The following is a 23,090-nucleotide window of genomic DNA, read 5'->3' on the forward strand; positions in this document are numbered from 1 at the left end:
ACCATTTACAAATTTGACTAACGTGTTGTCGAATTGATCGGAAAGTAAAATTACCAGCAGTCTCATGAACTCTGTCGTGAGCGCGTTCGTCTCGAAAACCTTCTTCACTGGGTCCCAACGGTGCCGGGCCCTGAGGACGTCACGCTCGTGCGGGACGGTGAACTCCGCCAAGGGGTCTGGGATGCCCAGACTCGCGGCTTCCGCATCCTGCTTGGCCCATATGGACCTCCTCCCGCCGTAACCACGGCTTCCGAGGTGGTGGGACGCAATGTTCCTCTGTTGAAGCCCCTTCATGTACTTCGACTTTTTTTGGCATCTTCGGCCTCGCAAGACGCCTTGAATATTTCAAAGTGCTCTGCCATGATTGTCGGATTATCCTTTACAATCTCGAAGTAGGGTTCCTTTTTGTCGATCTTTGCTTTCACCCTTGCTTTCCAGGCGGCCAACGCGTCGCTAAACTTGGACATGGCGTGTTTGTTTATCTTCTTCATTCTCGGGTCCTTATCTGGATCTTTATAATCCTTTTCATTCCGGCCCGGGAAGAAGAATATCTGGTGCAGCTTCTTTAGGAGGGAGGGCCTCATATTATCTATCTTCTGTAGTTTCTCATCGTTGATGGTGGCGGTTGTCCGTACGATGCAGCCTATTTGATTGTCGTAGCACGCGCGCGCTTCATCGGGCGCGGTTGGCTCAAAATTGTCGTCGTCCACCTCCGTGACCACCAGTCTAGTAGTCATGAGTTTGTTAGGAAGCCGTTGCCTCTTTGCTTTCGGTTCTACACCGGCTCCGCTCCCCGAGGCAGCGCCGGTCTCAGTCTCAGTCTCAGCGTTGGTCTCAGTCTCAGTGCCGGTCTCAGTCTCAACACCGGTCTGCGTGTCGGTCTAAGTCCCTGATGCGACCAGTGGGCCCAGCAACAACATCGGTTGATCATCGGCAAGGCTCAAAAATTCATCTGCCGCCATGTAGATGTCGTCGCAATAACCAGAACCCTGTCCTTCATCGTTGCTAGCCATGTTTCCTACGATTAAGTCTAGTCAATTAATTCTAGACCTAATAAAATGAATAATGACATAAAAAGGCCTATGTTTTGCAGGAACGTTGACTCCTTCCCGGTGCGGCAAATCCCGGGCACTCGATATGTCCTAGTTTGTAGCACAAGTCATGCTGAAATTCACAGAAAATTTCGGCATGACCTTTGCTAAAAAGTGGACAAATCGAGAACCTGAAATTTGCCGAAACGGAAATGAATCAACATTCTGGCAAAACATAGGCCACTCAGCTTCATTCCCTAGAAACAACAAAAGGCCACTTGGGCACAATCGAAACATGGGCAAACACAATTGAGGAATTTGCATATATCCTGACCACTTCAAATTTGCATGTCCTAGCGTTTGACACTTAAAGAAAATCTACACAAATCTCATGCTCTCTCAAACTCAATTGAAAAACCAAATATAGATTATGTTTAGTTAACTACTGAACTAAACTTTACTCTAAACTAAACCCTAATGCCCTAATTAACATCTAGTTAAACAAACTCAATTCAAAAACTAAACCCTATTGAACTAATTAACATCTACATTATCTACTACTTAACATCTATTATTACCCTAACTAAAAAAAGATCTACTATTAACCATACTGCCCTAGTTAACTAGTACCATCACTACTACTAATTAACATCTACTACTACTAAAAATCATTATGTATGAACCCTAGTACTAATTAACATCTACTACTACTGCTAATTAATATGGCAGAGGAAGAAAAAGCAAAGAGACTAGAGGGGGTGGGGGAGGGGTGGGGGGGCTTACAGAGAGGGGAGAGACGGTGGCGGGGAGGTGCTCGGCGGTGAAGGTAGGGGCGGCGAGGGCGGGCTCGGGATCGGGAGTCGGCGGTCCTGGGCGGGCTCGGGGGCGGTGAGGTTGAGGGCGGTGACGGTGAGGTCAAGGGCGGCCCGAGAGGCAGCGGCGGCGATGAGGCTGGGCGGCCTCGGGCGGCGGCGGTGAGGATGAGCGCGGCGTCCACGCCGGCAGGAGATGGCGGCGAAGTGGGGGCGACGGCGAAGTGGGGGAGACGGCGGCGAAGTGGGGGCGACGACGAAGTGGGGGAGACGACGGCGAAGTGGCGGGGAGAGGGATTTGGGGGAGAAGTGGTGGTCGGGGGGAAACCGTTTTTGCGTTAAGTCAAAAATAACGGTAGCACGTTAGGGAAAACGCGCTATAGCTAATTTAGCTATAGCGTGTTTTAGCAAACGCGCTACTGCTATTCCTTCATCCTTTTTTCCCTTTTTTGTTTATTTTTCTTTACATTTTATATTTTTCCTCGCTCCTTTTTCTATTTCTTTCATTTTCATTTACTTTTCTATTTGTTTTTCATTTTATTTTATTTTAGTTAGCAGTAGCGCTTTACACATAAACGCGCTGCTATAAGAATATTAGCGGTAGCGCTGTTCTCCAAAGATCGCTACTACTATGTGTAGCCCATCGGCTCAGTGGTTGGAATTTTAGTAGTAGCGAGTTTTCGCCGACACGCGCTACTGATATATATACATCTGTAGCGTGCTTATTTCGCACTCACTACTGCTATGTAGCAGTAGCGGGCGTTTTTAACAAGCGGTACTGCTAAAGTTCTGTGTATAACGTTTTCCCTAGTAGTCATACCTGGTTTTTAAATTCTAGTAAATCCAAAAGTAGTTTCAAATTCATGAAACTTGTCATGCTATTATGGAGCGTCATCAACATGTTGTGGTAATTTTTTGGTCCCATTTGGGGCAGAATTGGATATATGCTTCTCACAAACCAGATTTCTCACGACAAGTATGATGGTTTCGGTAGCGAACGTCCCACCTTTGGAGACCAAACTTTATCCATAGCTTCTTATTGATTTCAAAATTTATCTCGTATCAACATAGGACAACAGGAGTGTCGTGTCATTTTTTGTGATTTTTTTGGGGCTCGTTTGGACATTTTTATGAATTAACTGAGTTTTCAATGCATTTATGTGCATAATTCAAATTTGAACTACATGCACATGCTCCAATGCATATAAATTGGTTGAAAAATCAAATCTGTGTCCTTGGGTGCATGGTTAGGTCCCATGGAAGAAATGGTAACGAATTTCAAACACCAGGGCACCGTTGATTACCGGCAAAACATTAAGATACCTGGTTTTTAAATTCTAGTAAATCCAAAACTCGTCTGAAATTCATGAAACTTGGCATGCTATCATGGAGCGGCATCAACATCACGTGGTAAATTTTTTGTCCCATTTGGGGCAGGTTTGGGTATATGCTTCTCCCAAACCAGAGCTTCTCACAACAAGCATGATGGTTTCGGTAGGGAACGTCCCACCTTTGGGGATGAAACGATCTCCATTGCCTCTTATTGCTTTCAAATTTTTTTCTCATGTCAACATAGAACAATAGGAGTGTTGTGTCAATTTTTGTTATTTTCTGGGGTTCATTTGGACATTTTTATGTATTAACTGAGTTTTCAATGCATTTATGTGCATAATTCCAATTTGAACTACATGCAGATGCTCTAGTGCATATAAATTGGTTGAAAAATCAAATCTGTTTCCTTGGGTGCATGCTTAGGTCACATGCAATAAATGGCAATGAATTTCAAACACTAGGGCATCGTTGATTTCCGGCAAAACATTGATATACCAGGTTTTTAAATTCTAGTAAATCCAAAACTCGTCTGAAATTCATGAAACTTGGCATGCTATCATGGAGCGTCATCAACATGCCGTGGTAAATTTTTTGTCCCACTTAGGGCAGGTTTTGGTATATGCTTCTCCCAAACCAGAGCTTCTCACAACAAGCATGATGCTTTCGGTAGGGAATATCCCACCTTTGGGGACGAAACGATATCCGCTGCCTCTTATTGCTTTCAAAAACTTTCTCGTGTCAACATAGAACAACAGAAGTGTTGTGTCAATTTTGTGATTTTTCGGGGTTCATTTGGAATTTTTATGCATTAACTGAGTTTTCAACGCATTTATGGGCATAATTAAAATTTGCACTACATGCTCATGCTCCAGTGCATATAAATTGGTTAAAAACCATATATGTGTCCTTGGGTACATGCTTAGGTCCCATGCAAGAAATGCTAATGAATTTCAAACACCAGGGCACCGTTGATTGCCGGCAAAGCATTGAGATACCTGGTTTTTAAATTATAGTAAATCCAAAACTCGCCTGAAATTCATGAAACTTGGCATGCTATCATGGAGCGACATCAACATGACGTGCTAAAATTTTTGTCCCATTTGGGGCAGATTTGGGTATATGCTTCTCACAAACCAGAGCTTCTCGCTACAAGCATGATGGTTTCGGTAGGGAACGTCCCACCTTTGGGGACGAAACGATATCCATAGCCTCTTATTGATTTCAAAAAATTTCTCGTGTCAACATAGAAAAACAGGAGTGTTGTGTCAATTTTAGTGATTTTTTGGGGTTCGTTTGGACATTTTTATGCATTAACTGAGTTTTCAATGCATTTATGTGCATAATTCAAATTTGATCTACATGCACATGCTCAAGTGCATATCAATTGGTTGAAAAATCAAATCTGTGTCCTTGGGTGCATGCTTAGGTCCCGTGCAAGAAATGGTAATGAATTTCAAACACCAGGGCACCGTTGATTTCCGGCAAAACATTGAGATACCTGGTTTTTAATTCTAGTAAATCCAAAACTCGTCTGAAATTCATGAAACTTGGCATGCTATCACGGAGCGGCATCAACACGCCGTGATAAATTTTTTGTCCCATTTGGGGAAGATTTGGGTATCTGCTTCTCACAAACCAGAGATTCTTAGAACAAGCATGATGGTTTCGGTACGGAACGTCCCACCAGTGGGGACGAAACGATATCCATAGCCTCTTATTGCTTTCAAAATTTTTCTCGTGTCAACATATAACAACTGGAGTGTTGTGTCAATTTCTGTGATTTTTCGGGGTTCGTTTGGACATTTTTATGCATTAACTGAGTTTTCAATGCATTTACGTGCATAATTCAAATTTGAACTACATGCACATGCTCCAGTGCATATAAATTGGTTGAAAAATCAAATATGTGTCATTGGGTGCATCCTTAGGTCCCATGCAAGAAATGGTAATGAATTTCGAACACCAGGGCACCGTTGATTGCCGGCAAAGCATTGAGATACCTGGTTTTTAAATTCTAGTAAATCGAAAACTCGCCTGAAATTCATGAAACTTGGCATTCTATCACGGAGCGGCATCAACACGCCGTGATAAATTTTTTGTCCCATTTGGGGAAGATTTGGGTATCTGCTTCTCACAAACCAGAGAATCGCACAACAAGCATGATGGTTTCGGTAGGGAACGTCCCACCTGTGGGGACGAAACGATATCCACAGCCTCTTATTGCTTTCAATTTTTTTCTTGTGTCAACATAGAACAACAGGAGTGTTGTGTCAATTTTTGTGATTTTTCGGGGTTCGTTTGGACATTTTTATGCATTAACTGAGTTTTCAATGCATTTATGTGCATAATTCAAATTTGAACTACATTCACATGCTCCAGTGCATATAAATTGGTTGAAAAATCAAATTTTTGTCCTTGGGTGCATCCTTAGGTTCCATGCAAGAAATGGTAATGAATTTCAAACACCAGGGCACCGTTGATTGCCGGCAAAGCATTGAGATACCTGGTTTTTAAATTCTAGTAAATCCAAAACTCGCCTGAAATTCATGAAACTTGGCATGCTATCATGGAGCGACATCAACATGCCGTGGTAAAATTTTTGTCCCATTTGGCGCAGATTTGGGTATATGCTTCTCACAAACCAGAACTTCTCTCAACAAGCATGATGGTTTCGGTAGGGAACGTCCCACCTTTGGGGACGAAACGATATCCATAGCCTCTTATTGATTTCAAAAATTTTCTCATGTCAACATAGAACAACAGGAGTGTTGTGTCAATTTTTGTGATTTTTTGGGGTTCGTTTGGACATTTTTATGCATTAACTGAGTTTTCAATGCATTTATGTGCATAATTAAAATTTGAACTACATGGACATGCTCCACTGCATATAAATTGGTTGAAAAATCAAATTTGTGTCCTTGGGGTGCATGCTTAGGTCCCATGCAAGAAAAGGTAATGAATTTCAAACACCAGGGCACCGTTGATTGTCGGCAAAACATTGAGATACATGGTTTTCAAATTCTAGTAAATCCAAAACTCGTCTGAAATTCGTGAAACTTGGCATGCTATCATGTAGCGGCATCAACATGCCGTTGTAAATTTTTTGTCCCATTTGGGCCAGGTTTGCGTAAATGCTTCTCACAAACCAGAGCTTCTCACAACAAGCATTCGGTAGGGAACGTCCCACTTTTGGGGACGAAACGATATCCATTGGCTCTTATTGCTTTCAAAAAATTTCTCGTGTCAACATAGAACAATAGGCGTGTTGTGTCAATTTTTGTGATTTTTCGGGGTTCGTTTCTACTTTTTATGCATTAACTGAGTTTTCAATGCATTTGTGTGCATAATTCAAATTTGAACTACATGCACATGCTCCAGTGCACATAAGTTGGTTAAAAAATCAAATCTGTGTCCTTGGGTGCATGCTTAGGTCCCATGCAAGAAATGGTAATGAATTTCAAACACCAGGGCACCATTGATTGCCGCCAAAACATTGAGATACCTGGTTTTAAATTCTAGTAAATCCAAAACTCGTGTGAAATTCGTGAAACTTGGCATGCTATCATGTAGCGGCATCAACATGCCGTGGTAAACTTTTGTCCCATTTGTGGCAGGTTTGGGTATATGCTTCTCACAAACTAGAGCTTCTCACAACAAGCATGATGGTTTCACTAGGTAACGTCCCACCTTTGGGGTCAAAACGATATCCATTGCCTCTTATTGCTTTCAATTTTTTCCCGTGTCAACGTAGAACAACAGGAGTGTTGTGTCAATTTTTGTTATTTTTCGGGGTTTGTTTGGACATTTTTATGCATTAACTGAGTTTTAATGCATTTATGTGCATAATTCAAATTTGAACTACATGCACATGCTCAAGTGCATATAAATTGGTTGAGAAATCAAATCTGTGTCCTTGGGTGCATGCTTAGGTCCCGTGCAAGAAATGGTAAAGAATTTCAAAGACCAGGGCACCATTGATTGCCGGCAAAACATTGAGATACCTGGTTTTTAATTCTAGTAAATCCAAAACTCGTCTGAAATTCATGAAACTTGGCATGCTATCATGGAGCGGCATCAACATGCCGTGGTAAATTTTTTGTCCCACCTGGGGAAGATTTGGGTATCTGCTTCTCACAAACCAGAGATTCTCAGAACAAGCATGATTGTTTCGGTCGGGAACGTCCCACCTATGGGGACGAAACGATATCCATAGCCTCTTATTGCTTTCAATTTTTTTCTTGTGTCAACATAGAACAACAGGAGTGTTGTGTCAATTTTTGTGATTTTTGGGGTTTGTTTGGACATTTTTATGCATTAACTGAGTTTTCAATGCATTTATGTGCATAATTCAAATTTAAACTACACGCACATGCTCCAGTGCATATAAATTGGTTGAAAACTCAAATCTCTGTCCTTGGGTGCATCCTTAGGTCCCATGCAAGAAGTGGTACTGAATTTCAAACACTAGGGCACCGCTGATTGCCGGCAAAACATTGAGATACCTCGTTTTTAATTCTAGTAAATCCAAAACTCGTGTGAAATTCGTGAAACTTGGCATGCTATCATGTAGCGCCATCAACATGCCGTGGTAAACTTTTGTCCCATTTGTGGCAGGTTTGGGTATATGCTTCTCACAAACTAGAGCTTCTCACAACAAGCATGATGGTTTCACTAGGTAAGGTCCCACCTTTGGGGTCAAAACGATATCCATTGCCTCTTATTGCTTTCAATTTTTTCCCGTGTCAACGTAGAACAACAGGAGTGTTGTGTCAATTTTTGTTATTTTTCGGGGTTTGTTTGGACATTTTTATGCATTAACTGAGTTTTTAATGCATTTATGTGCATAATTCAAATTTGAACTACATGCACATGCTCAAGTGCATATAAATTGGTTGAGAAATCAAATCTGTGTCCTTGGGTGCATGCTTAGGTCCCGTGCAAGAAATGGTAAAGAATTTCAAAGACCAGGGCACCATTGATTGCCGGCAAAACATTGAGATACCTGGTTTTTAATTCTAGTAAATCCAAAACTCGTCTGAAATTCATGAAACTTGGCATGCTATCATGGAGCGGCATCAACATGCCGTGGTAAATTTTTTGTCCCACCTGGGGAAGATTTGGGTATCTGCTTCTCACAAACCAGAGATTCTCAGAACAAGCATGATTGTTTCGGTCGGGAACGTCCCACCTATGGGGACGAAACGATATCCATAGCCTCTTATTGCTTTCAATTTTTTTCTTGTGTCAACATAGAACAACAGGAGTGTTGTGTCAATTTTTGTGATTTTTGGGGTTTGTTTGGACATTTTTATGCATTAACTGAGTTTTCAATGCATTTATGTGCATAATTCAAATTTGAACTACACGCACATGCTCCAGTGCATATAAATTGGTTGAAAACTCAAATCTCTGTCCTTGGGTGCATCCTTAGGTCCCATGCAAGAAGTGGTACTGAATTTCAAACACTAGGGCACCGCTGATTGCCGGCAAAACATTGAGATACCTCGTTTTTAATTCTAGTAAATCCAAAACTCGTCTGAAATTCATGAAACCTGGCATGCTATCATGGAGCGGCATCAACATGCCGTGGTAAATTTTTTGTCCCATTTCGGGCAGATTTGGGTATCTGCTTCTCACAAACCAGAGATTCTCAGAACAAGCATGATGGTGTCGGTAGGGAACGTCCCACCTGTGGGGACGAAACGATATCCATAGCCTCTTATTGCTTTCAAATTTTTTCTTGTGTCAACATATAACACCTGGAGTGTTGTGTCAATTTTTGTGATTTTTCGGGGTTCGTTTGGACATTTTTATGCATTAACTGAGTTTTCAATGCATTTACGTGCATAATTCAAATTTGAACTACATGCACATGCTCCAGTGCATATAAATTGGTTGAAAAATCAAATATGTGTCCTTGGTTGCATCCTTAGGTCCCATGCAAGAAATGGTAATGAATTTCAAACACCAGGGCACCGTTGATTGCCGGCAAAGCATTGAGATACCTGGTTTTTAAATTCTAGTAAATCGAAAACTCGCCTAAAATTCATGAAACTTGGCATGCTATCACGGAGCGGCATCAACATGCCGTGATAAATTTTTTGTCCCAATTGTGGCAGATTTGGGTATCTGCTTCTCACAAACCAGAGATTCTCACAACAAGCATGATGGTTTCGGTAGGGAACGTCCCACCTGTGGGGACGAAACGATATCCACAGCCTCTTATTGCTTTCAATTTTTTTCTTGTGTCAACATAGAACAACAGGAGTGTTGTGTCAATTTTTGTGATTTTTCGGGGTTTGTTTGGACATTTTTATGCATTAACTGAGTTTTCAATGCATTTATGTGCATAATTCAAATTTGAACTACACGCACATGCTCCAGTGCATATAAATTGGTTGAAAACTCAAATCTCTGTCCTTGGGTGCATCCTTAGGTCCCATGCAAGAAGTGGTACTGAATTTCAAACACCAGGGCACCGCTGATTGCCGGCAAAACATTGAGATACCTCGTTTTTAATTCGAGTAAATCCAAAACTCGTCTGAAATTCATGAAACTTGGCATGCTATCATGGAGCGGCATCAACATGCCGTGGTAAATTTTTTGTCCCATTTCGGGCAGATTTGGGTATCTGCTTCTCACAAACCAGAGATTCGCAGAACAAGCATGATGGTGTCGGTAGGGAACGTCCCACCTGTGGGGACGAAACGATATCCATAGCCTCTTATTGCTTTCAAATTTTTTCTTGTGTCAACATATAACATCTGGAGTGTTGTGTCAATTTTTGTGATTTTTCGGGGTTCGTTTGGACATTTTTATGCATTAACTGAGTTTTCAATGCATTTACGTGCATAATTAAAATTTGAACTACATGCACATGCTCCAGTGCATATAAATTGGTTGAAAAATCAAATATGTGTCCTTGGGTGCATCCTTAGGTCCCATTCAAGAAATGGTAATGAATTTCAAACACCAGGGCACCGTTGATTGCTGGCAAAGCATTGAGATACCTAGTTTTTAAATTCTAGTAAATCCAAAACTCGCCTAAAATTCATGAAACTTGGCATACTATCACGGAGCGGCATCAACATGCCGTGATAAATTTTTTGTCCCAATTGTGGCAGATTTGGGTATCTGCTTCTCACAAACCAGAGATTCTCACAACAAGCATGATGGTTTCGGTAGGGAACGTCCCACCTGTGGGGACGAAACGATATCCACAGCTTCTTATTGCTTTCAATTTTTTTCTTGTGTCAACATAGAACAACAGGAGTGTTGTATCAATTTTTGTGATTTTTTGGGGTTCGTTCGGACATTTTTATGCATTAACTGAGTTTTCAATGCATTTATGTGCATAATTCAAATTTGAACTACATTCACATGCTCCAGTGCATATAAATTGGTTGAAAAATCAAATTTGTGTCCTTGGGTGCATCCTTAGGTCCCATGCAAGAAATGGTAATGAACTTCAAACACCAGGGCAACATTGATTGCCGGCAAAGCATTGAGATACCTGGTTTTTAAATTCTAGTAAATCCAAAACTCGCCTGAAATTCATGAAACTTGGCATGCTATCATGGAGCGACATCAACATGCCGTGGTAGAAATTTTGTCCCATTTGGCGCAGATTTGGGTACATGCTTCTCACAAACCAGAGCTTCTCTCAAGAAGCATGATGGTTTCGGTAGGGAACGTCCCACCTTTGGGGACGAAACGATATCCATAGCCTCTTATTGATTTCAAAATTTTTCTCGTGTCAACATAGAACAACAGGAGTGTTGTGCAATTTTTGTGATTTTTTGGAGTTCGTTTGGACATTTTTATGCATTAACTGAGTTTTCAATGCATTTATGTGCATAATTCAAATTTGAACTACGTGGACATGCTCCACTGCATATAAATTGGTTGAAAAATCAAATTTGTGTCCTTGGGGTGCATGCTTAGGTCCCATGCAAGAAAAGGTAATGAATTTCAAACACCAGGGCACCGTTGATTGCCGGCAAAACATGGAGATACATGGTTTACAAATTCTAGTAAATCCAAAACTCGTCTGAAATTCGTGAAACTTGGCATGCTATCATGTAGCAGCATCAACATGCCGTTGTAAATTTTTTGTCCCATTTGGGGAAGGTTTGCGTAAATGCTTCTCACAAACCAGAGCTTCTCACAACAAGCATTCGGTAGGGAACGTCCCACTTTTGGGGACGAAACGATATCCATTGGCTCTTATTGCTTTCAAAAAATTTCTCGTGTCAACATAGAACAACAGGAGTGTTGTGTCAATTTTTGTGATTTTTCGGGGTTCGTTTGGACATTTTTATGCATTAGCTGAGTTTTCAATGCTTTTATGTGAATAATTCAAATTTGAACTACATGCACATGCTCCAGTGCATATAAATTGGTTGAAAAATCAAGTCTGTGTCCTTGGGTGCATCCTTAGGTCCCATGCAAGAAATGGTAATGAATTTCAAACACGAGGGCACCCTTGATTGCCGGCAAAACATTGAGATACCTGGTTTTAAATTCTAGTAAATCCAAAACTCGTCTGAAATTCATGAAACTTGGCATGCTATCATGGAGCGGCATCAACAAGCCGTGGTACATTTTTTGTCCCATTTGGGGCAGATTTGGGCATCTGCTTCTCACAAACCAGAGATTCTCAGAACAAGCATGATGGTTTCGGTAGGGAACGTCCCACCTGTGGGGACGAAACGATATCCACAGCCTCTTATTGCTTTCAAATTTTTTCTTGTGTCAACATAGAACAACAGGAGTGTTGTGTCAATTTTTGTGATTTTTCGGGGTTCGTTTGGACATTTTTATTCATTAACTGAGTTTTCAATGCATTTATGTGCATAATTTAAATTTGAACTACATGCACATGCTCCAGTGCATATAAATTGGTTGAAAAATCAAGTCTGTGTCCTTGGGTGCATCCTTAGGTCCCATGCAAGAAATGGTAATAAATTTCAAACACCAGGGCACCGTTGATTGCCGGCAAAACATTGAGATACCTGGTTTTTAATTCTAGTAAATCCAAAACTCGTCTGAAATTCATGAAACTTGGCATGCTATCATGGAGCGGCATCAACATGCCGTGGTAAATTTTTTGTCCCATTTGGGTCAGATTTGGGTATCTGCTTCTCACAAACCAGAGATTCTCACAACAAGCATGATGGTTTCGGTAGGGAAGGTCCCACCTATGGGGACGAAACGATATCCACAGCCTCATATTGCTTTCAAATTTTTTCTTGTGTGAACATAGATCAACATGAGTGTTGTGTAAATTTTTGTGATTTTTCGGGGTTCGTTTGGACATTTTATGCATTAACTGAGTTTTCAATGCATTTATGTGCATAATTCAAATTTGAACTACATGCAAATGCTCCAGTGCATATAAATTGGTTGAAAAATCAAATATGTGTCCTTGGGTGCATGCTTAGGTCCCATGCAAGAAATGGTATTGAATTTCAAACACCAGGGCACCGTTGGTTGCGGGCGAAACATTGAGATACCTGGTTTTTAATTCTAGTAAATCCAAAACTCGTCTGAAATTCATGAAATTTGGCATGCTATCATGGAGCGGCATCAACATGCCATGGTAAATTTTTTGTCCCATTTGGGGAAGATTTGGGTATCTGCTTGTCACAAACCAGAGACTCTCACAACAAGCATGATGGTTTCGGTAGAGAACGTCCCACCTTTGTGGACGAAACGGTTCCATTGCCTCTTATTGCTTTCAAAATTTTTCTCGTGTCAACATAGAACAACAGGAGTGTTGTGTCAAATTTTTTTATTTTTCGGGGTTCGTTTCGACATTTTATGCATTAACTGAGTTTTTCAATGCATTTATGTTCGTAATTCAAATTTAAACTACATACAAATGCTCTAGTACATATAAATTGGTTCAAAAATCAAATATGTGTCCTTGGGTGCATGCTTAGGTCCCATGCTAGAAATGGTAATGAATTTAAAACACCAGGGCACCCCTGATTGCCGGCACAACATTGAGATACCTCGTTTTTAATTCTAGTAAATCCAAAACTCGTCTGAAATTCATGAAACTTGGAATGCTATCATGGAGCACAACAACATGCCGTGGTAATTTTTTCCCATTTGGGGCAGATTTGGGTATCTGCTTCTCACAAACCAGAGATTCTCACAACAAGCATGATGGTTTCGGTAGGGAACGTCCCACCTGTGGGGACGAAACGATATCCACAGCCTCTTATTGCTTTCAAATTTTTTCTTGTGTCAACATTGAACAACGGGAGTGTTGTGTCAATTTTTGTGATTTTTCGGGGTTCGTTTGGACATTTTTATGCATTAATTGAGTTTTCAATGCATTTATGTGCATAATTCAAATTTGAACTACATGCAAATGCTCCAGTGCATATAAATTGGTTGAAAAATCAAATATGTGTCCTTGGGTGCATGCTTAGGTCCCATGCAAGAAATGGTAATGAATTTCAAACACCAGGGCACCGTTGGTTGCCGGCGAAACATTGAGATACCTGGTTTTTAATTCAAGTAAATACAAAACTCGTCTGAAATTCATGAAATTTGGCATGCTATCATGGAGCGGCATCAACATGCCATGGTAAATTTTTTCTCCCATTTGGGGCAGATTTGGGTATCTGCTTCTCACAAACCAGAGATTCTCACAACAAGCATGATGGTTTCGGTAGGGAACGTCCCACCTATGGGGACGAAACGATATCCACAGCCTCATATTTCTTTCAAATTTTTTCTTGTGTGAACATAGATCAACAGGAGTGTTGTGTCAATTTTTGTGATTTTTCGGGGTTCGTTTGGACATTTTATGCATTAACTGAGTTTTCAATGCATTTATGTGCGTAATTCAAATTTGAACTACATGCACATGCTCCGGTGCATATAAATTGGTTGAAAAATCAAATTTGTGTCCTCGGGTGCATCCTTAGGTCCCATGCAAGAAATGGTAATGAATTTCAAACACCAGGGCACCGTTTATTGCCGGCAAAACATTGAGATACCTGGTTTTTAATTCTGGTAAATCCAAAACTCGTCTGAAATTCATGAAACTTGGCATGCTATCATGGAGCGGCATCAACATGCCGTGGTAAATTTTTTGTCCAATTTGGGGCAGATTTGGGTATCTGCTTGTCACAAACCAGAGATTCTCACAACAAGCATGATGGTTTCGGTAGGGAACGTCCCACCTGTGGGGACGAAACGATATCCACAGCCTCTTAGTGCTTTCAAATTTTTTCTTGTGTCAACATAGAACAACAGGAGTGTTGTGTCAATTTTTTTGATTTCTCGGTGTTCGTTTGGACATTTTTATGCATTAACTGAGTTTTCAATGCATTATGTGCATAATTCGAATTTGAACTACATGCACATGCTCCAGTGCATATAAATTGGTTGAAAAATCAAATCTGTGTCCTTGGGTGCATCCTTAAGTCCCATGCAAGAAATGGTAATGAATTTCAAACACCAGGGCACCGTTGATTGCCGGCAAAACATTGAGATACCTGGTTTTTAATTCTAGTAAATCCAAAACTCGTCTGAAATTCATGAAACTAGGCATGCTATCATGGAGCGGCATCAACATGCCGTGGTACATTTTTTGTCCCATTTGGGACAGATTTGGGTATCTGCTTGTCTCAAACCAGAGATTCTCAGAACAAGCATGATGGTTTCGGTATGGAACGTCCCACCTGTGGGGACGAAACGATATCCACAGCCTCTTATTGCTTTCAAATTTTTTCTTGTGTCAACATAGAACAACAGGAGTGTTGTGTCAATTTTTGTGATTTTTCGGGGTTCGTTTGGACATTTTTATGCATTAACTGAGTTTTCAACGCATTTATGTGCATAATTCAAATATGAACTACATGCACATGCTCCAGTGAATATAAATTAGTTGAAAAATCAAATCTGTGTCCTTGGGTGCATCCTTAGGTCCCATGCGAGAAATGCTAATGAATTTCAAACACCAGGGCACCGTTGATTGCCGGCAAAACATTGAGATACCTGGTTGATAATTCTAGTAAATCCAAAACTCGTCTGAAATTCAGGAAACTAGGCATGCTATCATGGAGCGGCATCAACATGTCGTGGTAAATTTTTTGTCCAATTTGGGGCAGATTTGGGTATCTGCTTCTCACAAACCAGAGATTCTCACAACAAGCATGATGGTTTCGGTAGGGAACGTCCCACTTGTGGGGACATAACGATTTCCACAGCCTCTTAGTGCTTTCAAATTTTTTCTTGTGTCAACATAGAACAACAGAAGTGTTGTGTCAATTTTTTTGATTTCTCGGTGTTCGTTTGGACATTTTTATGCATTAACTGAGTTTTCAATGCATTATGTGCATAATTCAAATTTGAACTACATGCACATGCTCCAGTGCATATAAATTGGTTGAAAAATCAAATCTGTGTCCTTGGGTGCATCCTTAGGTCCCATGCAATAAATGGTATTGAATTTCAAACACCAGGGCACCGTTGATTGCCGACAAAACATTGAGATACCTGGTTTTTAATTCTAGTAAATCCAAAACTCGTCTGAAATTCATGAAACTTGGCATGCTATCATGGAGCGGCATCAAGATGCCGTGGTACATTTTTTGTCCCATTTGGGGTAGATTTGGGTATCTGCTTGTCACAAACCAGAGATTCTCAGAACAAGCATGATGGTTTCGGTATGGAACGTCCCACCTGTTGGGACGAAACGTTATCCACAGCCTCTTATTCCTTTCAAATTTTTTCTTGTGTCAACATAGAACAACAGGAGTGTTGTGTCATTTTTTGAGATTTTTCGGGGTTCGTTTGGACATTTTATGCATCAAATGAGTTTTCAGTGCATTTATGTGCATAATTCAAATTTGAACTACATGCAGATGCTCCCGTGCATATAAATTGGTTGAAAAATCAAAGATGTGTCCTTGGGTGCATGCTTAGGTCCCATGCAAGAAAAATGGTAATGAATTTCAAACACCAGGGCATCGTTGATTGCCGGCAAAACATTGAGATACTTGGTTTTTAAATTCTAGTAAATCCAAAAGTCGTCTGAAATTCATGAAACTTGGCATGCTATCATGCAGCGGCATCAACATGCCGTGGTAAATTTTTGTCCCATTTGGGGTAGGTTTGGGTATATGCTTCTCACAAACTAGAGCTTCTCACAACAAGCATGATGGTTTCGCTAGGGACCGTCCCACCTTAGGGGACAAAACGATATCCATTGCCTCTTATTGCTTTGAAATTTTTTCCCATGTCAACATAGAACAACAGGAGTGTTCTGTCAATTTTTGTTATTTTTCGTTTGGACATTTTTATGCATTAACTGAGTTTTCAATGCATTTATGTGCATAATTAGAATTTGAACTACATGCACATGCTTCAGTGCATATAAATTGGTTGAAAAATCAAATATGTGTCCTTGGGTGGATGCATAGGTCCCATGCAAGAAATGGTAATGAATTTCAAACACCAGGGCACCGTTGATTGCCGCGAAAACATTAAGATACCTGGTTTTTAATTCTTGTAAATCGAAAACTCGTCTGAAATTCAAGAAACTTGGCATGCTATCATGGAGCGGCATCAACATGCCGTGGTAAATTTTTTGTCCCATTTGGGGCAGATTTGGGGCAGATTTTTATGCATTAACTGAGTTTTTCAATGCATTTATGTTCGTAATTCAAATTTAAACTACATACAAATGCTCTAGTACATATAAATTGGTTCAAAAATCAAATCTGTGTCCTTGGGTGCATGCTTAGGTCCCATGCTAGAAATGGTAATGAATTTAAAACACCAGGGCACCGTTGATTGCCGGCACAACATTGAGATACCTGGTTTTTAATTCTAGTAAATCCAAAACTCGTCTGAAATTCATGAAACTTGGCATGCTATCATGGAGCACAGCAACATGCCGTGGTAATTTTTTCCCATTTGGGGCAGATTTGGGTATCTGCTTCTCACAAACCAGAGATTCTCACAACAAGCATGATGGTTTCGGTAGGGAACGTCCCACCTGTGGGGATGAAACGATATCCACAGCCTCTTATTACTTTCAAATTTTTTCTTGTGTCAACATAGAACAACAGGAGTGTTGTGTCAATTTTTGTGATTTTTCGGTGTTCGTTTGGACATTTTTATGCATTAACTGAGTTTTCAATGCATTATGTGCATAATTCAAATTTGAACTACATGCACATGCTCCAGTGCATATAAATTGGTTGAAAAATCAAATCTGTGTCCTTAGGTGCATCCTTAGGTCCCATGCAATAAATGGTATTGAATTTCAAACCCCAGGGCACCGTTGATTGCCGGCAAAACATTGAGATACCTGGTTTTTAATTCTAGTAAATCAAAAACTCGTCTGAAATTCATGAAACTTGGCATGCTATCATGGAGCGGCATCAAGATGCCGTGGTACATTTTTTGTCCCATTTGGGGCAGATTTGGGTATCTGCTTGTCACAAACCAGAGATTCTCAGAACAAGCATGATGGTTTCGGTATGGAACGTCCCACCTGTGGGGACGAAACGTTATCCACAGCCTCTTATCCTTTCAAATTTTTTCTTGTGTCAACATAGAACAACAGGAGTGTTGTGTCAATTTTTTAGATTTTTCGGGGTTCGTTTGGACATTTTTATGCATTAACTGAGTTTTCAATGCATTATGTGCATAATTCGAATTTGAACTACATGCAGATGCTCCCGTGCATATAAATTGGTTGAAAAATCAAAGATGTGTCCTTGGGTGCATGCTTAGGTCCCATGCAAGAAATGGTAATGAATTTCAAACACCAGGGCGCCGTTGATTGCCGGCAAAACATTGAGATACCTGGTTTTTAATTCTAGTAAATCCAAAACTCGTCTGAAATTCATGAAACTAGGCATGCTATCATGGAGCGGCTCAACATGCCGTGGTACATTTTTTGTCCCATTTGGGGCAGGTTTGGGTATATGCTTCTCACAAACTAGAGCTTCTCACAACAAGCATGATGGTTTCGCTAGGGACCGTCCCACCTGTGGGGACAAAACGATATCCATTGCCTCTTATTGCTTTGAAATTTTTTCCCATGTCAACATAGAACAACAGGAGTGTTGTGTCAATTTTTGTTATTTTTCGTTTGGACATTTTTATGCATTAACTGAGTTTTCAATGCATTTATGTGCATAATTCAAATTTGAACTACATGCACATGCTTCAGTGCATATAAATTGGTTGAAAAATCAAATCTGTGTCCTTGGGTGGATGCATAGGTCCCATGCAAGAAATGGTAATGAATTTCAAACACCAGGGCACCGTTGATTGCCGCGAAAACATTGAGATACCTGGTTTTTAATTCTTGTAAATCGAAAACTCGTCTGAAATTCAGGAAACTTGGCATGCTATCATGGAGCGGCATCAACATGCCGTGGTAAATTTTTTGTCCCATTTGGGGCAGATTTGGGTATCTGCTTCTCACAAACCAGAGCTTCTCACAACACACATGATGGTTTCTGTAGGGAATGTCTCCCCTTTGGGGACGAAACGATATCCACAGCCTCTTATTGCTTTCAAATTTTTTTCTCGTGTCAACATAGAACAACAGGAGTGTTGTGTCAATTTTTGTGATTTTTCGGGTTTCGTTTGGACATTTTTATGCATTAAACGAGTTTCCAATGCATTTATGTGCATAATTCAAATTTGAACTACATGCAAATGCTCCAGTGCATATAAATTGGTTGAAAAATCAAATATGTGTCCTTGGGTGCATGCTTAGGTCCCATGCAAGAAATGGTAATGAATTTCAAACACCAGGGCACCGTTGGTTGCGGGCGAAACATTGAGATACCTGGTTTTTAATTCTAGTAAATCCAAAACTCGTCTGAAATTCATGAAATTTGGCATGCTATCATGGAGCGGCATCAACATGCCATGGTAAATTTTTTGTCCCGTTTGGGGAAGATTTGGGTATCTGCTTCTCACAAACCAGAGACTCTCACAACAAGCATGATGGTTTCGGTAGAGAACGTCCCACCTTTGTGGACGAAACGGTTCCATTGCCTCTTATTGCTTTCAAAAAATTTCTCGTGTCAACATAGAACAACAGGAGTGTTGTGTCAAATTTTTTTATTTTTCGGGGTTCGTTTCGACATTTTATGCATTAACTGAGTTTTTCAATGCATTTATGTTCGTAATTCAAATTTAAACTACATACAAATGCTCTAGTACATATAAATTGGTTCAAAAATCAAATCTGTGTCCTTGGGTGCATGCTTAGGTCCCATGCTAGAAATGGTAATGAATTTAAAACACCAGGGCACCGTTGATTGCCGGCACAACATTGAGATACCTCGTTTTTAATTCTAGTAAATCCAAAACTCGTCTGAAATTCATGAAACTTGGCATGCTATCATGGAGCAGCATCAACATGCCGTGGTAAATTTTTTGTCCCATTTGGGGCAGATTTGGGTATCTGCTTCTCACAAACCAGAGACTCTCACAACAAGCATGATGGTTTCGGTAGGGAACGTCCCACCTGTGGGGACGAAACGATATCCACAGCCTCTTATTACTTTCAAATTTTTTCTTGTGTCAACACAGAACAACAGGAGTGTTGTGTCAATTTTTGTGATTTTTCGGGGTTCGTTTGGACATTTTTGTGCATTAACTGAGTTTTCAATGCATTTATGTGCATAATTTAAATTTGAACTACATGCACATGCTCCAGTGCATATAAATTGGTTGAAAAATCAAGTCTGTGTCCTTGGGTGCATCCTTAGGTCCCATGCAAGAAATGGTAATGAATTTCAAACACCAGGGCACCGTTGATTGCCGGCAAAACATTGAGATACCTGGTTTTTAATTCTAGTAAATCCAAAACTCGTCTGAAATTCATGAAACTTGGCATGCTATCATGGTGCGGCATCAACATGCCGTGGTAAATTTTTTGTCCCATTTGGGGCAGATTTGGGTATCTGCTTCTCACAAACCAGAGATTCTCACAACAAGCATGATGGTTTCGGTAGGGAACGTCCCACCTATGGGGACGAAACGATATCCACAGCCTCATATTGCTTTCAAATTTTTTCTTGTGTGAACATAGATCAACAGGAGTGTTGTGTCAATTTTTGTGATTTTTCGGGGTTCGTTTGGACATTTTATGCATTAACTGAGTTTTCAATGCATTTATGTGTGTAATTCAAATTTGAACTACATGGACATGCTCCAGTGCATATAAATTGGTTGAAAAATCAAATCTGTGTCCTCGGGTGCATCCTTAGGTCCCATGCAAGAAATGGTAATGAATTTCAAACACCAGGGCACCGTTGATTGCCGGCAAAACATTGAGATACCTGGTTTTTAATTCTAGTAAATCCAAAACTCGTCTGAAATTCATGAAACTTGGCATGCTATCATGGAGCGGCATCAACATGCCGTTGTAAATTTTTTGTCCAATTTGGGGCAGATTTGGGTATCTGCTTGTCAGAAACCAGAGATTCTCACAACAAGCATGATGGTTTCGGTAGGGAACGTCCCACCTGTGGGGACGAAACGATATCCACAGCCTCTTAGTGCTTTCAAATTTTTTCTTGTGTCAACATAGAACAACAGGAGTGTTGTGTCAATTTTTTTGATTTCTCGGTGTTTGTTTGGACATTTTTATGCATTAACTGAGTTTTCAATGCATTATGTGCATAATTCGAATTTGAACTACATGCACATGCTCCAGTGCATATAAATTGGTTGAAAAATCAAATCTGTGTCCTTGGGTGCATCCTTAAGTCCCATGCAAGAAATGGTAATGAATTTCAAACACCAGGGCGCCGTTGATTGCCGGCAAAACATTGAGATACCTGGTTTTTAATTCTAGTAAATCCAAAACTCGTCTGAAATTCATGAAACTAGGCATGCTATCATGGAGCGGCTCAACATGCCGTGGTACATTTTTTGTCCCATTTGGGGCAGATTTGGGTATCTGCTTGTCTCAAACCAGAGATTCTCAGAACAAGCATGATGGTTTCGGTATGGAACGTCCCACCTGTGGGGACGAAACGATATCCACAACCTCTTATTGCTTTCAAATTTTTTCTTGTGTCAACATAGAACAACAGGAGTGTTGTGTCAATTTTTGTGATTTTTCGGTGTTCGTTTGGACATTTTTATGCATTAACTGAATTTTCAATGCATTTATGTGCATAATTTAAATTTGAACTACATGCACATGCTCCAGTGCATATAAATTGGTTGAAAAATCAAGTATGTGTCCTTGGGTGCATCCTTAGGTCCCATGCAAGAAATGGTAATGAATTTCAAACAGCAGGGCACCGTTGATTGCCGGCAAAACATTGAGATACCTGGTTTTTAATTCTAGTAAATCCAAAACTCCTCTGAAATTCATGAAACTTGGCATGCTATCACGGAGCGGCATCAACATGCCGTGGTAAATTTTTTGTCCCATTTGGGGCAGATTTGGGTATCTGCTTCTCACAAACCAGAGATTCTCACAACAAGCATGATGGTTTCGGTAGGGAACGTCCCACCTATGGGGACGAAACGATATCCACAGCCTCATATTGCTTTCAAATTTTTTCTTGTGTGAACACAGATCAACAGGAGTGTTGTGTCAATTTTTGTGATTTTTCGGGGTTCGTTTGACATTTTATGTAACTGAGTTTTCAATGCATTTATGTGCGTAATTCAAATTTGAACTACATGCAGATGCTCCAGTGCATATAAATTGGTTGAAAAATCAAATCTGTGTCCTTGGGTGCATGCTTAGGTCCCATGCAAGAAAAATGGTAATGAATTTCAAACACCAGGGCACCGTTGATTGCCGGCAAAACATTGAGATACTTGGTTTTTAAATTCAAGTAAATCCAAAAGTTGTCTGAAATTCATGAAACTTGGCATGCTATCATGCAGCGGCATCAACATGCGGTGGTAAATTTTTGTCCCATTTGGGGTAGGTTTGGGTATATGCTTCTCACAAACTAGAGATTCTCACAACAAGCATGATGGTTTCGCTAGGGAACGTCCCATCTTAGGGGACAAAACGATATCCATTGCCTCTTATTGCTATCAAATTTTTCCCGTGTCAACATAGAAGAACAGGAGTGTTGTGTCAATTTTTGTTATTTTTCGTTTGGACATTTTTATGCATTAACTGAGTTTTCAATGCATTTATGTGCATAATTCAAATTTGAACTACATGCACATGCTTCAGTGCATATAAATTGGTTGAAAAATCAAATATGTGTCCTTGGGTGGATGCATAGGTCCCATGCAAGAAATGGTAATGAATTTCAAACACCAGGGCACCGTTGATTGCCGCGAAAACATTAAGATACCTGGTTTTTAATTCTTGTAAATCGAAAACTCGTCTGAAATTCAGGAAACTTGGCATGCTATCATGGAGCGGCATCAACATGCCATGGTAAATTTTTTGTCCCATTTGGGGAAGATTTGGGTATCTGCTTCTCACAAACCAGAGACTCTCACAACAAGCATGATGGTTTCGGTAGTGTACGTCCCACCTTTGTGGACGAAACGGTTCCATTGCCTCTTATTGCTTTCAAAAAATTTCCCGTGTCAACATAGAACAACAGGATTGTTGTGTTAATTTTTTTTATTTTTGGGGTTCGTTTCGACATTTTATGCATTAACTGAGTTTTTCAATGCATTTATGTTCGTAATTTAAATTTAAACTACATACAAATGCTCTAGTACATATAAATTGGTTCAAAAATCAAATCTGTGTCCTTGGGTGCATGCTTGGGTCCCATGCAAGAAATGGTAATGAATTTAAAACACCAGGGCAGCGTTGATTGCCGGCACAACATTGAGATACCTGGTTTTTAATTCTAGTAAATCCAAAACTCGTTTGAAATTCATGAAACTTGGAATGCTATCATGGAGCACAGCCACATGC

The sequence above is a fragment of the Aegilops tauschii genome, chromosome 4 (genome assembly GCF_002575655.3).
Source record: "Aegilops tauschii subsp. strangulata cultivar AL8/78 chromosome 4, Aet v6.0, whole genome shotgun sequence".
Taxonomy (NCBI): Eukaryota; Viridiplantae; Streptophyta; class Magnoliopsida; order Poales; family Poaceae; genus Aegilops; species Aegilops tauschii.